Genomic DNA, 15,161 nt, shown 5'->3' with positions numbered 1-15,161 from the left:
GCAGTTAATCTGCTTAGCTGTGTTTGAATTTAACTCTCCCTTGAAGAAATTAGGTCTGCTTTTTTCCCTTCCATCATCTGTTCCCCACTTTTTCCTCCCAACACAGAAAGACTCAGCCCTGGCAGAATGGACAAGTGAATTTAATTACTCTTTTGTTTTATTTTTCCGGCCAGTAGATCACAGCTGATAACAGATATGAAAATGCAAAACCCAACCAAAAATATTCTGTTATTAATCTCTAAATAAATCTGATACATAAGCCTATGTATCTCTGTATTCTCCCAAATAACCAAGCACAGAGATATAAGATCACTAATTAACATAATTGGAGTGCGAAAGTAACAAGCGGGATCTGACTTTACAACATATTTCTTTCACTACTATGGTCCCTGAAACACATGTCTGATGATATTGGCTTCAGTAATAACAATGTTTGATGCCTACATGGTGTTTTACACATTCTTTAAAAAAAAATTTTTTTTAATGTTTATTTATTTTTGAGAGAGACAGAGACAGAACACAAGCGGATTAGGGGCAGAGAGAGAGGGAGACACAGAATCTGAAGCGGGTTCCAGGCTCTGAGCTGTCAGCACAGAGCCTGAGTCAGGGCTTGGGCTCCAACTCATGAGCTGTGAGATCATGACCTGAGCTGAAGTCAGATGCTCAACTGACTGAGCCATTCAGGCGCCCCTACACATTCCTACCCATATAAAAACAAGCTCAGAATCTAAAATGGTAGCATTGTACTGGCATATGCATCACAGACAAAATTAACAGAAGTGTGGCATGCATCTCGGATGCCACCAAATTGAACAAAAAGCTTGTCGTGTCTTTATTGCTTTTCAGAACGTTAACACACATTTTTTTCCCCCAGAATCAGACATTTTCAGAAATGCTATGATAAGGCCTTAATGGAAAAGCTCTGTTTTTCCCTTCTAGGAAATTATAGTGATTTTTCTTCATTGTCTGCTTGAGATAGTTTGGTATTATAAAATTATTATTATAAGTTTCAGAAAACCACCCTCCTGGATGGCATTTGAATTTCATTAGCAGGAAGAATCAAGGGGAAGTTTATGAAACCGAGCATTAGAGGGGTGAATATTTACTGGATTTAGAATATGTTCTGTGATGTGACATAAATGTGTCATCTAGATGGCTTTCAGTCTAGAAAGGAGAACATACTGGAATGCCCAGCAAGAGTAGTAACAAATGTAGATAGCAATTTAATGTGGTCAGAGAGACAAACAGTGTGATAGAGGGCGACAAGATTTGGGATGATAGCGCTGAGACTGGATCCAGACATTGGCTTAGAATGTAAACTGAGCTGCACCCATGTAAAGTAAGAAATGATGACTTCGGGAAAAGAAAATTGAGTCAGAAAAAAAAAAATGAACCAAAGAAGCTAGAACATCGTAGTCATCCAAAAAGAATAAAGAATCTTGAAAAAGATTTCTAAGACGGTCCAGAGCCTGGGGAGGAATCCTTGTGGGGGGAGGGGTCACAGAAGGAAGTTTGTACCTCATCTAAGAAAGCAAAAACTAGGGGCGCCTGGGTGGCTCAGTCGGTTAAGCGTCCGACTTCAGCCAGGTCACGATCTCGCGGTCCGTGAGTTCGAGCCCCGCGTCAGGCTCTGGGCTGATGGCTCAGAGCCTGGAGCCTGTTTCCGATTCTGTGTCTCCCTCTCTCTCTGACCCTCCCCCATTCATGCTGTGTCTCTCTCTGTCTCAAAAATAAATAAACATTAAAAAAAAAATTTTTTTTTAAAATAAAAAGAAAGCAAAAACTAGGGATAGGATCCAGAAAAATTCGAAGAACAACATAATTGAGGAAGCTCAGCGAAGTGGCCAGAGAAATTATTTTAGGGCCCGAACCTGAACGAAAGTTTTAGAACTGAGTTTCTGAAAATCCCTCAGATTGGACAGTCAAGTTTTCCCTCAATCTACCTATTGCTACAGGTCGTGTGCTTTCATCTAGAATTCAACTAAGATAAGGCCGAATATATTTTACTTCCAAATTGGAACCAAGAAACAAGGGAGTCCTGTACATGTTCATGAACTGAAAAAATATTACTAATACTTCTAGAAAATTGTGTTGGGCTGGGAAAGTGGACATGAAAACCAGTGCTTAACGTTGAAGACGAGTCTTAAAATCTTATGCTGTTTTATTCTCAGGTTTGATATCTAAACCGAGATAGACACTCTTCCAGGTCTATTTCCTGCTCAATGGCATGAAAAAGGGACTTAGTCATTAAAAATCACACTGCAAGTTGCTTCAGGGTAGTGTATCAGTGATTTTGTGAATTGCCGTTTCAAACCTCTGATGTCAGGGTACTTTTATGTTGGTCTCTCATCATACTGATCTCTTCAATGTCTTAAAGAAAGCAAACAATAGCATTAACTCACCCGGAAGGGCATTGTTACTGGCTTCTCAGCACCTTGGAGATAATCTTTGATTATCTGCAACATACTGTGCAGACTACAATGGCAGCAACAAGTGACTTCACATACCCTTGGGAGATGTCCCCTAACAAATTTCAAATATAGGAGTAACTTTTCTGTCTGTTGGCTTTAGGTAATCTCTGATTATTTCTGCTTATTATTAGTTGAAAGATCTGGGTGATTGTTGTAGAGACAATGACAAAGAGACTACCTTGCCTTCTAGGGTAAGAACACCAAAGAGGAAATGAGACAGTGCTGGTTGTAAAAGAGGACAGCTAGATCACAGCTAAACCCTGCTGAAGACGAAAATGAGTCAGAAAGATACCAAACTTGACCCTGAACTTTAGAAAGGAGGCTGTTAGGCCACCATAAGAGCTGTATCACAGCAATAGTTCTCTGATTCTGATGAGAAATCATGCTGTGGTGATGGGCAGTGAGTACACCCAATAACAGGAGCTTTATAGATGATCTACAGAACGGCTGTTTGAAAAACCTAACAGTCAAAGAAGGGACAGGGATAGTGCCTACATTTACTGAGCGTCTTCATATATTATTACATTTCGTCTCAGCGACGTTGGCACAAGATAGATGATAATCTTGATATATACAAAAGGAAACAGAAGGTGGAAAGAGTAATACAATTGGTTTGAGATCTGGACATAGATATGTCCATCAGGTTGGGTCGAGGGTGAAAGATGTGGATGCTACCTCCCCTACTTGATGTTGGTTACGGTAAGACGGAATCTGCTTCATGCTTGTGGACTCATAGAATCAAGAACTAAACACTGAAAACAGGACCTTTGAAGACTGATTTTCAAGCTTCGCTTTTCAGAGCTCTGGAGCTTTCTCCATAACTGTCTTGAACAGCAAAGGGGTTGAGCTGATGGGGCTCTCAATAGCCACCTCCACTTTAATTAGAATCTCTGCTTTGTCTTTTTATACATCGGGACATATAATAATAGTTTATTTGGAGGAGGGACCCCACTGCTAAGGAAAATTTGAAAAATAGATATTGGAACTACCTAAAGGCAAACCGCTTTCATGAAAGTTCTCAACTCCACTATTTTAGGAAACTAAAGTGATGTTTTTTTTGGAAACCTAAGAATTTGCTACGACAAGAATCAAATAATTTCTTGAAGACATGTATGCCATATTCCGATTGTCATTTGATCACAACTACTGTTTGGTTCTATTCAATAAGTGACAGTTTCATTACTTAAGGAAGAGATACATCTTTAAGAAACTAAGACCAGGTGCTCTCCTCAAAAACCATTATATTGGCCTCTCTGTGAAGTCATAGTCCTGGTTATAAAAATGGTCAAGGAATGGAGTGGCATCAAAGGCAATGGTAGAGGACCAGGACCCATGGGCAGATGCTACTTATAGTACAAATAACACATCGTCACTGCAGTAGCTCTCTCTATAGGAGAGGATGAATCAGAGAGGATGAAATAAGCCTAAAGTTTATTTCTCTGTGTGATCTGGCAAGGTCTTTGTAACTGGGACTTCAAAAAACATCTTGGAAGGAAGCTTCCTACACTTTCATCTATTGAACCTAAAACATTAGTCCAAAAGATTACATTCTGGAAAAATCATCTCCAGGAATCAGCCGTTTGGGTGTTTTAGTTATTGTCCTAGTTTTTCTGAGGTTTGGTGACCCATCCTTAATACACTAAATAGGAGGAAAAAAATGGCTGATATATTTTCGGGCAGACTTGACCAAAAGCTAAAATTAACTTTTGAACAAAGACCAAGTTGGACAAGAGCCTTTTTAATTTTGAAAATTTTTGTGGGAAGGTCTGGAAATAAAAAATGACAAGTGAATGAGTTGGAAATTACTACAATAATTATACAACTTTGAACTTACCACCATAAATTGTAAATACTTGTTAGAATGCATACTACAGTTTCAACAAAGCAATACTAATGGGCATAATAAATCTTAAACTGGAGCACTCAAGTATTTAAAACAAGCACTAGACCAACCAAAGAAAATATTTTAAATGAGCAATGCTAAATGAATCAAGTCCTTTTCAGGTAGCACTGGTCTCCTGGATCTCATGGTCTGGAGCATACCAGATGGTTTTTGCACGTGTTAAAATCTTATTTGTGAGTATTAGTAATGGGGCAAAAAGCAATAATGAGATAGAACATTTAGGATGTAACAGAAGTTCTAACACTGTTTGAGCCAATGATAGAAGGTAGAAAATTAGTAAGGTGTTTTTTTAGTGGAAGATTAGAGAAAAAAAGAATTCTAAGACAACAGTGTCTTTACTACAACGTCCATTCAAGAGCAGTCATTTCTTTTTTTTTTTAATCTGTTACAGAAATAAATCCAAATATTTAAAAAGATATGGTGGCATAATCACTAAGTATTAAAGAGTAATAAAATACATCTATAGTATCTACATTATATATAAATTCTTGGGCCAATAAACAAGTCAGACTTTTGACATCTATAGTGTAGTCATTCATTCCTTCAAAAACATACTTTCTTCTGCGGTCTCCTTGCACTGGTCACTGACTGTAAGGGATAGAGAGCAATTGTTCTGAGAATATTAAAATGGAACAATAAAAACTAAAGTCTGCATGAGTTGTCAGCACCATTTTTATAGATGCAAATAGAGCATAATTACTTAGTCTGTTTGCATTTCCCATTCTCCTTCCTCACCAGTATAATGGAATGGCTCTTTTATACCATTGAAACTAATTTTAGCTATTTCCCCTCTCATGCGATGTGTTTGTGATGAGGAATCTGGCATAGGTCATTGGGGAGGTTCACATAGTTGGCAGACTTAGATGCTGTCTTTAAAGCGTGTGGGGGGGGGTGGTGAGGAGTGAGGGCAGTACGCATGGGTGGAATTCATGATGCTGAAAATTTTAGAAAAAAAGGGGAAATGCCTTTGCTAACTCAATCATCTTCTGCTGACAGTAGCCTAGCCTTGGGGAAAAGGAATGCATTTATGTGAATCTTTTCTCTATTAACCTTCAGGCTGATTCAAATGTGGATTTTCCTCTTTTACTGGACAGGGCACAATGAGCCTGATTTCCCTTTTCTCTCTGGAGGACGTTGGCTGTTCCCGTAGCTGAATAATCTGCGCGGAACAGCCCTGCAGAATAGCAAGAAGCTGTCCAAGAGCTTCCCACGTTGGGCCTTATTTTCAAATTCCAGAAAAGAAGAACAAATAGTCTCTTTGTACTTTACACTTGCCCTCAACTGTGGGGGGAAGTTCTCTGGATCCCACTCTAAGATTGAGTCTCTATATTTCTACACATCAATAAGTGCATAGAAAGAAGTGCATTTGATGCCATGAAAATGATCAGAGTTCAGCAGTATTCTTCCTTTGTCTCTTGAGTCTTTTATTTTTGAGAGATTTTATTTTTTAAAGCAATTTTAGGGTCACAGCAAACTTGAGAGAACAGTACAAAAATGTTCCATACACCTCCTGCCCCCACACAGGCATAGACTTCTTCATTATCAAATATCTCACCTATTACCAACATTTGTTACATTTGATGAACTTACTTAACACATTATAATCACCCAACGTCCATAGGTTACACTAGGGTTCACTCTTGGTGTTATACAGTCTACAGGTTTGGACAAATAAATAATGGCATGTATCCATCATTATGGTAGCATACAGAGTGTTTTCACTGTCTTAAAAATCCTTGCTCTTGAGCCCTTTTTATCTCCAGCTCAATCCATATATGTCATAGAGCCTTGAATGTTATAGCTCTTAAAAATAGATGATGAACTAATAAATGAGTCTCTAAAACACCATAACAGCATGCGGGTTGACTCAGCAAAGATCGGCCATGCTACCAATATGGTTCGGGACACCTCAGGACAAACGGATCTGAACCTCTTCTCTCTGAAACACCTGACCTAGGACGGGTGGATTTTCTTACTTCGTTATGCTCCTGGTACAGAGAAGGAGAAACACACAGAATGGCTGGGACTGGACAAAGTCTTTAGGAAACACTTCCATATGACAGCCCCTTTGGCTGTTGTCAATGCATCAGAGATAATACAAGGTATCGCTGGGTAAGTAGTTGCTGTTGACTAATGACCTGATGATTACAGAAAATGGGCAAGGGTTTCTAATAAACAGCTTGTTTGCATATGCGATTGAATTTAGTTCTAAGCCTTTATTACTTGAGAGATTAGCTCCCAGGAGTATAGAGAGGAAGTCACTGGTGTTCTGCGGGCAGCAGATAAACACAACAAGGTAACAAAGTGTTTTATGCTCTGTGCCGGACCTGCCAGGGAGAGGGGCTGTGAGAGCACTAGTGGAACATTGGCAAGTCATTTTCCCATGAATTTGTACCGTCACCCACAAGGCTCTTCCCGTGTGTCATGTCTGAAAATCCAAATGGTTTTGTCAGGGAATACTAGGCAAGTGATTTCATTGCTCTATCTGGAGTCAAATTAGCAGCTGATTGTTACAAAGCTGTAATTCTGTAAAGTGAAATCCATTATGTGATGCTGGCATGGATCTTCTTTTCCCAAGGGAATATGCATAAAAAGCAACCAGTATTATTTTTGAAAGAGATCTTACTTAAAGAGCTTCTCAATGAAAAGAATGATTCATAGTCGAAAGTTACTGTTTTCACATTAATGTCGCAATGTTTCACATTTGTTCCTGTTAATGTATTGAGCACTTAAGTTAAAAGAAAATTCATACTTGGGGACTGTCGTCTCAAACTTTTGTTGTATCACCATCTTCTTGTAAATGTCAAAAATTCCATAAGCCCCACATAACGTTATCGGGGAGACACTACTCCTTGATTGGGAACTTACATAAGCAAAAGACATGAATGAATTCAGTGGTGTTTTGTTGTTTTTTTTTTTTTTTTTTAATTTTTTTTTCAACGTTTTATTTATTTTTGGGACAGAGAGAGACAGAGCATGAACGGGGGAGGGGCAGAGAGAGAGGGAGGCACAGAATCGGAAACAGGCTCCAGGCTCTGAGCCATCAGCCCAGAGCCCGACGCGGGGCTCGAACTCACGGACCGCGAGATCGTGACCTGGCTGAAGTCGGACGCTTAACCGACTGCGCCACCCAGGCGCCCCTTCAGTGGTGTTTTGAATTGCTAGTATTTTGCTAATCACAACGGAAACTCCTTACATGTGAAACTGACATTGCATAAATGTGCAAAATATATAGTTTATCCATTCAATAGCAAATGCTTGACTTTATTGGAGAATGCATTTGTATTTGTATTTGCATTTGTATTTGCATTTGTATGGTCTTTGTAATATTTGTATTTGCATTTGTATTGTCTTTGTAATAGGCTTCTGGCCCACTGGGTTTTGTGGCCACAGCCGGAGACCCACTAATTTAGAGAATAAACCAGCTTGTATAAGAAAGATCTCATCAGTATTTTAGGAGGCCACTAGACAGCCTTCTGAAGGAGAAATATAGGAAATACTCTTTCTGTATAACTTTCCAGATGACAGTACAACTTCAGGGGAAATGACTTGCCATCTGGATGGCTGTACATCTACACAGTGGGGATAGTGAGTAGACCACACTCTGTGTGGGCATCTGAAGGCATCAGTCATGGACTTTTCACCTCATCCATCACTGACAGTTTGCTGCCATTACCAAAAAACCCCACATAAATCTCTGTCCGTTTACATCAATCAGAATAATTTGGGGATCCAATTCATATTTTGGATGGTTGATTGGAAACATTCTTCACAATAATAATTTAAAGAACACATACACAGAAGGATTCTTGGGTGGTTCTAGTTTATTAATGGGAGTAATTAAATTTTACCTCATAAGCGATGTATCTGATACCAAAATAAATATAAAAAGGACAGATATATTATCTATGCCACTTTTTTATAGATTTAGAATAGATCTTATATTAAAGTTATGAAACATAAAGGTAAGGTTTTCCTATTAATGTTGATGAAAAAATCCATTGAAGGACTTATTAAAGTACAGCACCTCACTGAGACATTTTGGAAATATCTGATATTCAATAGCCGGGAACATACCTTTTGGTGTATTAGTGACCTAAAATCTGTAGTTAGTAATAATAGTAATAATAATAATAATAATGATAAGAAGAAGAAGAAATAAGAAACTTTGACATTGCAGATTCCATGCTTTAGAAGAACTTTTATATATTTGTATAAGTTGCTATGAATATGAAAGAATATAGGATACAGCTTAAGAGATTGAGAATGTGATTTATAAGAATAACTAAAGTGTATGCTTATGAAAAAAAATCCAACAAATCTAAGAAATACAGACTCAAATACAGTTTCATTGGCTCAACTAACCGTAAAGTAGAGGTTTTATTAAACTCTTAGCCTGAGAAATTGAAGATTAACAAAGCTACAATATATAATCTTGGCAATTAAATCTTCTTTGATAGTGGTCATTGTCTTCAATCGTAATGAATAAGCTCACTTGGGAAATCATTTTAGCAAAGGTATCTAGTATTCATGTAAAGTCCGAGATTTTAGTGAGTGTACCAAACACAGTTTAGTAGCCAGCTACATTGAAAAGCTAACCAGCTTAATATAATTTTTCATAGATTTACAACAGTTATATATGATATACTGTATGGTATATAACAGTTTCATATGACACTTTGCATTTTATATACAGTAAACCTCCAAGTGCATGTAATATTCGCATTTACTTCGTTTTAGTTTGACTTATGAGAAATTTAGATCATGAATACAAATAAGAATTATTCTGCCAAAAACCTCTTTCCTAATTTCCATGTTTTTTTCTCATTTTTAAGTACCTTATATTAATTGTATATGCCTTCTAGTACTGCATTGTACTTGACAAGGTGGAGAGATTCTTGCTTTTCAGGTATGATTTTAAAACACAAACTAGAAATCGAATTACAATTTTATATCTAAGAAAATATTGTGTTGAAAATTAATTAGTTGAGGCTTTTACTCATTTACTTGACAACTACTTATTGAATTTCTACCATAGTCCAAGTATATTGTGAATGGAAGTAAACCTAAGTCCTGTGCCCTTGTGGAGCTCAGGTCTAATAGAAGAGACAGATGCCTCAAGATAGCAACATGTAGTAAAGATAGTTCGGACACATGTATGTGTGTGGCCTATGCAAACATGCCCAAGATGGGCTGTTTTCATACTGATAAGCTCTCCACAAGTGCTTGGATTTCCATCAGGGCCTAGGAGTGTTAGAAAACGTCTACATCCATAAACATGATTGAAAATGCCTAAGCAGGGGCATCTGGGTGGCTCAGTTGGTTAAGCATCTGACTTGATCTTAGCTCAGGTCTTGATCTCAGGGTGGTGAGTTCAAGACGTGCAGGGGGCTTTGTGTTGGGTGTAAAGTCTACTTAAAAAAAATGCTGAAGCATAAAGCAAATTGCATCATCAACAAAATGAGAAGGCAACCTACTGAATGAGAGAAATATTTGCATATATTCCTCATATATCATATATCTGATAAAGGGCTAATATCCAAAATATATAAAGAACTCATACAATAACTTAACAGCAAAGCGCAAACAATCCAATCAAAAAATGGGCAGAGGATCTGAATACACATTTTTAAAAATAAAGATACACAGATGGCCAATAAGTACACAAAAGGATGTTAAACATCACTAATTATAAGGAAAATGCGAACCCAAACCACAATAAAATATCACCTTACACCAGCTGGAATGACTATTAGAAAGAAAAAAAAAAAAAGACAAGAAGTAAGTGTTGGTGAGGACGTGCAGAAAAGGGAACCCTTGTGCACTGTTGGTGGGAATGTCAATGGGTGCAGCCACTATGGAAAACAGTATGGAGGTGCCTCAAAAAATTCAAAACAGAAATACCATATGATCCAGCAATCCCACTTCTGGGTATTTATATGAAAAAAAGGTCAAAAAAAATAAATAACTTGAAAAGGTATATACAGCCACATGCTCATTGCAACATTATTTACAATAGCCGAGATACGGAAACAACATTTATGTGTCCATTAATGGATGAATGGATAAAGAAAATATATGTACAGTATATATATATACAGTTGAATATTATTCAACTACAAAAAAGGATGAAATTTTGTCTTTTGTAATAAGACGGACGTACCTGGAAGGCATTATGCTAAGCGAAATGTCAGATAAAGACAAATACTATATGATTTTACTTACATGTGGAATCTAAAGCAAAAACGAAAATATAAAATAAGCCCGTAGATATAGAGAACATACTAGCGGTTGCTGGGGGTGGTGGGCAAAACAGGTAAAGGGCATAAAAAGTCACAAAGTTTCAGTTATAACATAAGGATGTAATGAGAGGCATAGTGACTGTGGTTAATAATACTGTATTGGATATCTGAAAGTTGCTGAGAGAGTATTTCTTAAAATTTCTCATCACAAGAAAGAAACATTTCTAAACCAGATATGGTAACAAATGGCAACTGGACTTATGGAGGTGATCATTTTGCAATATATGCAAATACAGAATCTTTATGTTGCACACTTGAAACTAACATAGTATTATATGGCAATTATACCTCAATAAAGGGAAAAAAAGTGAATCCCGGTTGGTCCAGAGTTAGGGCGGTAGAGAGGAGTCTTTCTAACAACATGAAGACTACCTACTAGCTATAATGTTGAGCCTCAACTCTCCAAGGCATTCTCAGTAAAAATGTACAAAATGACTGGATCGAGAGAAGATGTGAGTAGAGGAACGGACAGATAAGCGTGGTCTCCCTTAGTCCTTAAAACACCTGGGTGTCAAGACGCAGCTACTCAAGGCCTTGGGATTTTGTGGGTGTAGAACTTAACACATGTATCATAATGGAACTTGTTCCTCTAGCCCAGCAGTCGGGGAGAGTGGATTCTATAAACTCTCTTCCTAGGAGAACTGGGAAGTAATCCCACTCTCCCATAATCCCCACAGGACAGGACTTCTCGTGTTCTGATTCACATAGGTGACAGGCCACTGCTGCTCCCTCTTTCTGCCCATCACTATGGCCTCGGGCACACTAGTCGGTGCCCACCTTAGGCCTGGTGGAATGCTGGAACACCAATTTCGACATTGTTTTTGTCTTTTGGTTTTCTTTGTCTTGGAAGGATGATGAGAGAACAAAATGCTAATCAACTAAAAACAAGCAAAACATTGTACACAGATCAAGGGACAGACAAAATTTTTAAATAACGTTTTGTTCCATAAATAGAATAGTGACAGAAAGCAGAAAAAATAAAATTTATTTCACAATAAGGTCTTAACTAAACTTTGATTCAAATTGTAATCCTTAATTAATCCGGCTCATTTTCTTTAAACTGCTTTTAGCAGAAACAAGCACATCATGAGAAGAGTTTTTCGAATGCTCCCAAATCTGACTTTCATGGTACGCCCTCAGACAATATACATTTATCCTAGATTTCTATATTTCCTCTATGTTTTGTTATGGTCCTAGCGGGAGACTTATTTGCTATTCAGGACTCTGAATAATGATAAAGTACATATCTGTCTAAGGAATAACATTCATATTCAGGATTGTAGTGTTTATGAACATATGGTAACACATTTTACAAATATTTTTGGATCAGACATTGAAATCTATAACTAGAATGTTTCGTTTTCCAATGACCCCAAAGAGTTACAGTTTGATTATAGGTGGATCTTGTTGAGAACACAGTCAGAAGAATCTGTTCTGACCAGGTTTAAGGAATAATTTATTAATATATCTGTATTATGATTAGAGTTAATATACCTATTCCTGCCTCAGAGCTTTTGTTATTCAATTTTAATAGGCAAACTCAAAATGATATTTACAGGTTTACATTACAGAGAGTTTTGATTCAAAAAATCTAATTTGTAGAAGATTGTTCCCATTATAAATGGATCCATTTATATCCATGGTACTCCTCTCTGTGCTCCTGATAGATCAGTGAACACAACAAACTAGGGGCCATGGCCTCTGAGACTTACATTTTAGTGGAGCAAGACAGACAACAGAACATGATAAAGAAGGGAATTACATGTGTGTTAGGAGGTGATAAGAACTGTGAAGAAATGTGCAACAGCGTACAGGGTATTGGGTATCCCGTGGTAGGGAAGAGGGTGACGAAGAAGGGACAGATTGGAGTCTTTGACAGGGTGGGCGTGGGGAGCCTTGCTGAGAAGGTGAAAAGTGGGCATAAACTTGAAGTAAATGAGTGAACCAAATGGTATCTAGAAAAACAGTGTTCTGGGCAGGAGGGAAACAGTGGACCAAATATTCTGCCCTAGCAATTTCTTAGGGCAGCTTCAACACTTGGCGTTCACCTCTTGATGTTGGCTTTCACTGATTTAAAAAAAAAAAGGGGGGGGGGTTGTTTCAGGAAGCACAGCTGCTTTTAGTCACACTGGGTAACAGAGAATCTATGCATCTCACACAGGCTATTGCCTTTCACAATTTTCTCTGACTCCTTTATTCCTATGCAAATCAAGCCAGGAAGAATCACTGAGGCACCACCAGGTAAAGATTCAAAGACTTACCACCTGAGAAACTTAACAGAAGACCATGGGGGATGGGAAAGGAAAAAAAAAAGTCAGGGAGGGAGGGAGCCAAACCATAAGAAACTCTTAAAAACTGAGAACCAACTGAGGGTTGATGGGGGGTGGGACGGAGGGGAGGGTGGGTGATGGGTATTGAGGAGGGCACCTGTTGGGATGAGCACTGGGTGTTGTATGGAAACCAATTTGACAATAAATTTCATATTAAAAAAAAAAAAGATTCACCACCTATGTTGTCTAACCTAGAGACTTCATTTTCTCTCACCATGAATAGTCCTGATCCATAACAAATAAACCTGCATGATTTAGTTCTTTCAGATGTTTAGAATTAACTCAGGTCCAAGCTAAATTCAGAGTCATCAGTCTCCATACTGTTTTTTTTTTTTTTAATTAACTATATACAAACTGTTGCAAAAAAACTTGGAACATTGGGGAGAATATGAGTAAATGTTGCCAGCTAAAATACAGGAGGCTAAAGCAAAAATAAATAATTGTTTAGTATAAGCGTGTCCCCAGTATTTTATGGGACATCCTTATACTATAAACATATTCTTTGTTTATCTGAAATTCAAATTCAAATGTTTATTTGGTAGACCTGGCAACTCTAAATAGAAATAAAATCAATAACATGTTTTTCTTTTAGCTGGAACAAAACTGATATCTGGGTTAATTTCTGATTTTGGAGATGAGGCAAAATTTCTGAGCTGAGGCTGTTTACAATGTATCATGATACTTCATACCAACTTCGACTGTGTGGACAGCTTTCCATCAGATTCTAAACTGATACCGATACCATCTGATGGCCTGTATGAGGTCCTTGTTAGTCATCAGGTATGAATGAGTTCCAGTTCCAGCATCTCCCGGCATTGTCTGGAATAAAATCAGCTACTGTCCTCTGAGCTGAAAGGATGCCTTTTTCTTTATTATTACCCAATCTCTTAAAGCATCCAGTCCCTACTTCCTACTCTTTATGGCAGTCGGCGTACAGTACTTTTTGTTCTAACGGGCGTATAATGATGTATCTGATTACTTATCACAGGCATTTTGTTTTTCAAGACACTCACCGAATGCCAGTGGAAGGAGCCTGGTCCTACTTAAACACGGACTCACAGTTTTTAAAACCCCTAAATGGAGAGGGCTTTTGCGAGATGGGTTTTAATTTATTGGCGATCCTATGCACCAGGCCTGTTCTCCCTCTTTGTTTGCCTATGTTAACAGCAAAGCCAGCTTAGTGCATTGAACGAGAGTCCTTGTGTAAGCATGAATAAGAACTATCAGCTTTCCACCTATTTGATTCAACAATGAAGTGGTACTTACATTCCATTGTGTGTATGTGAAAACCAATTACTTCATGACATTATTCCTGACATTCAAAAAAAGAACAAAAACAAAAACAAAAAAAAAAACCCTCTATCGGAATATCAGAGTAACAATGGTAGAAACATTCCCTTATGATAATGCAGTCTCCACATCCTATGTATTGAATTTCAGTAAGAGAAATACCTGTAGAAGCACAAAATCAACAGTTAGAATAGTGTTTGCGTGGGACAACCCAAACATCTGTCTCCAGAGGCAGGATGTAATGCTGGATTAGAGACTGTGTCAATAATCAGACAATATCCATGCCATGGGGTTCATCATCATTTGAATTAGGGACTTCTTCCAAATGTCTAGAGTACATACACAAGGAAATTCGTGGTTTTATTTAATTTTTCTTCAGGAGTAAGGAAATACATCTACTCACTGTACTTTTACCAAAAATGATGAGTGTAAATCCTTTAGAATTATAAACACCTGTAAAAGAGGATCGATTACACCTCACAGTGTAAAATATGCTACTTTTGAGAGTATTTACTTAGCCACCCTCCCTCACCCCGCTAAATTAAGCTTTTGGAGACAATGTGTTGCTACTTTGCGTGAAACCCTGCAAATGCTCAGAAACTTTTTCAAAAAAGCTATTATGAAATGTTTACATAGGACAATTACAGATGAAGCCTCCGTACATGTTAAAATCTGCCACCCTTCTGGGGAAGTAGAATATCACTAACATTTTGAAGTCCCATGCATACCCCTGAAAGATTTCATTGTTATTCTCCTGAATTTTAAAATCATCACTCTTGTGTTCTTTTATGGTTCTACCCCATACGTATGCATCCTCCCCCCCAAATATTGCTTGGTGTTTTCTATATTTATCTCACCTTTCTTT

This window comes from Herpailurus yagouaroundi, unplaced genomic scaffold, assembly GCF_014898765.1.
Source record: "Herpailurus yagouaroundi ecotype Mexico unplaced genomic scaffold, PumYag 198, whole genome shotgun sequence".
Classification (NCBI taxonomy): domain Eukaryota; kingdom Metazoa; phylum Chordata; class Mammalia; order Carnivora; family Felidae; genus Herpailurus; species Herpailurus yagouaroundi.
The sequence above is the reverse complement of the archived record's forward strand: the minus strand, read 5'-3'. Positions refer to the sequence as shown.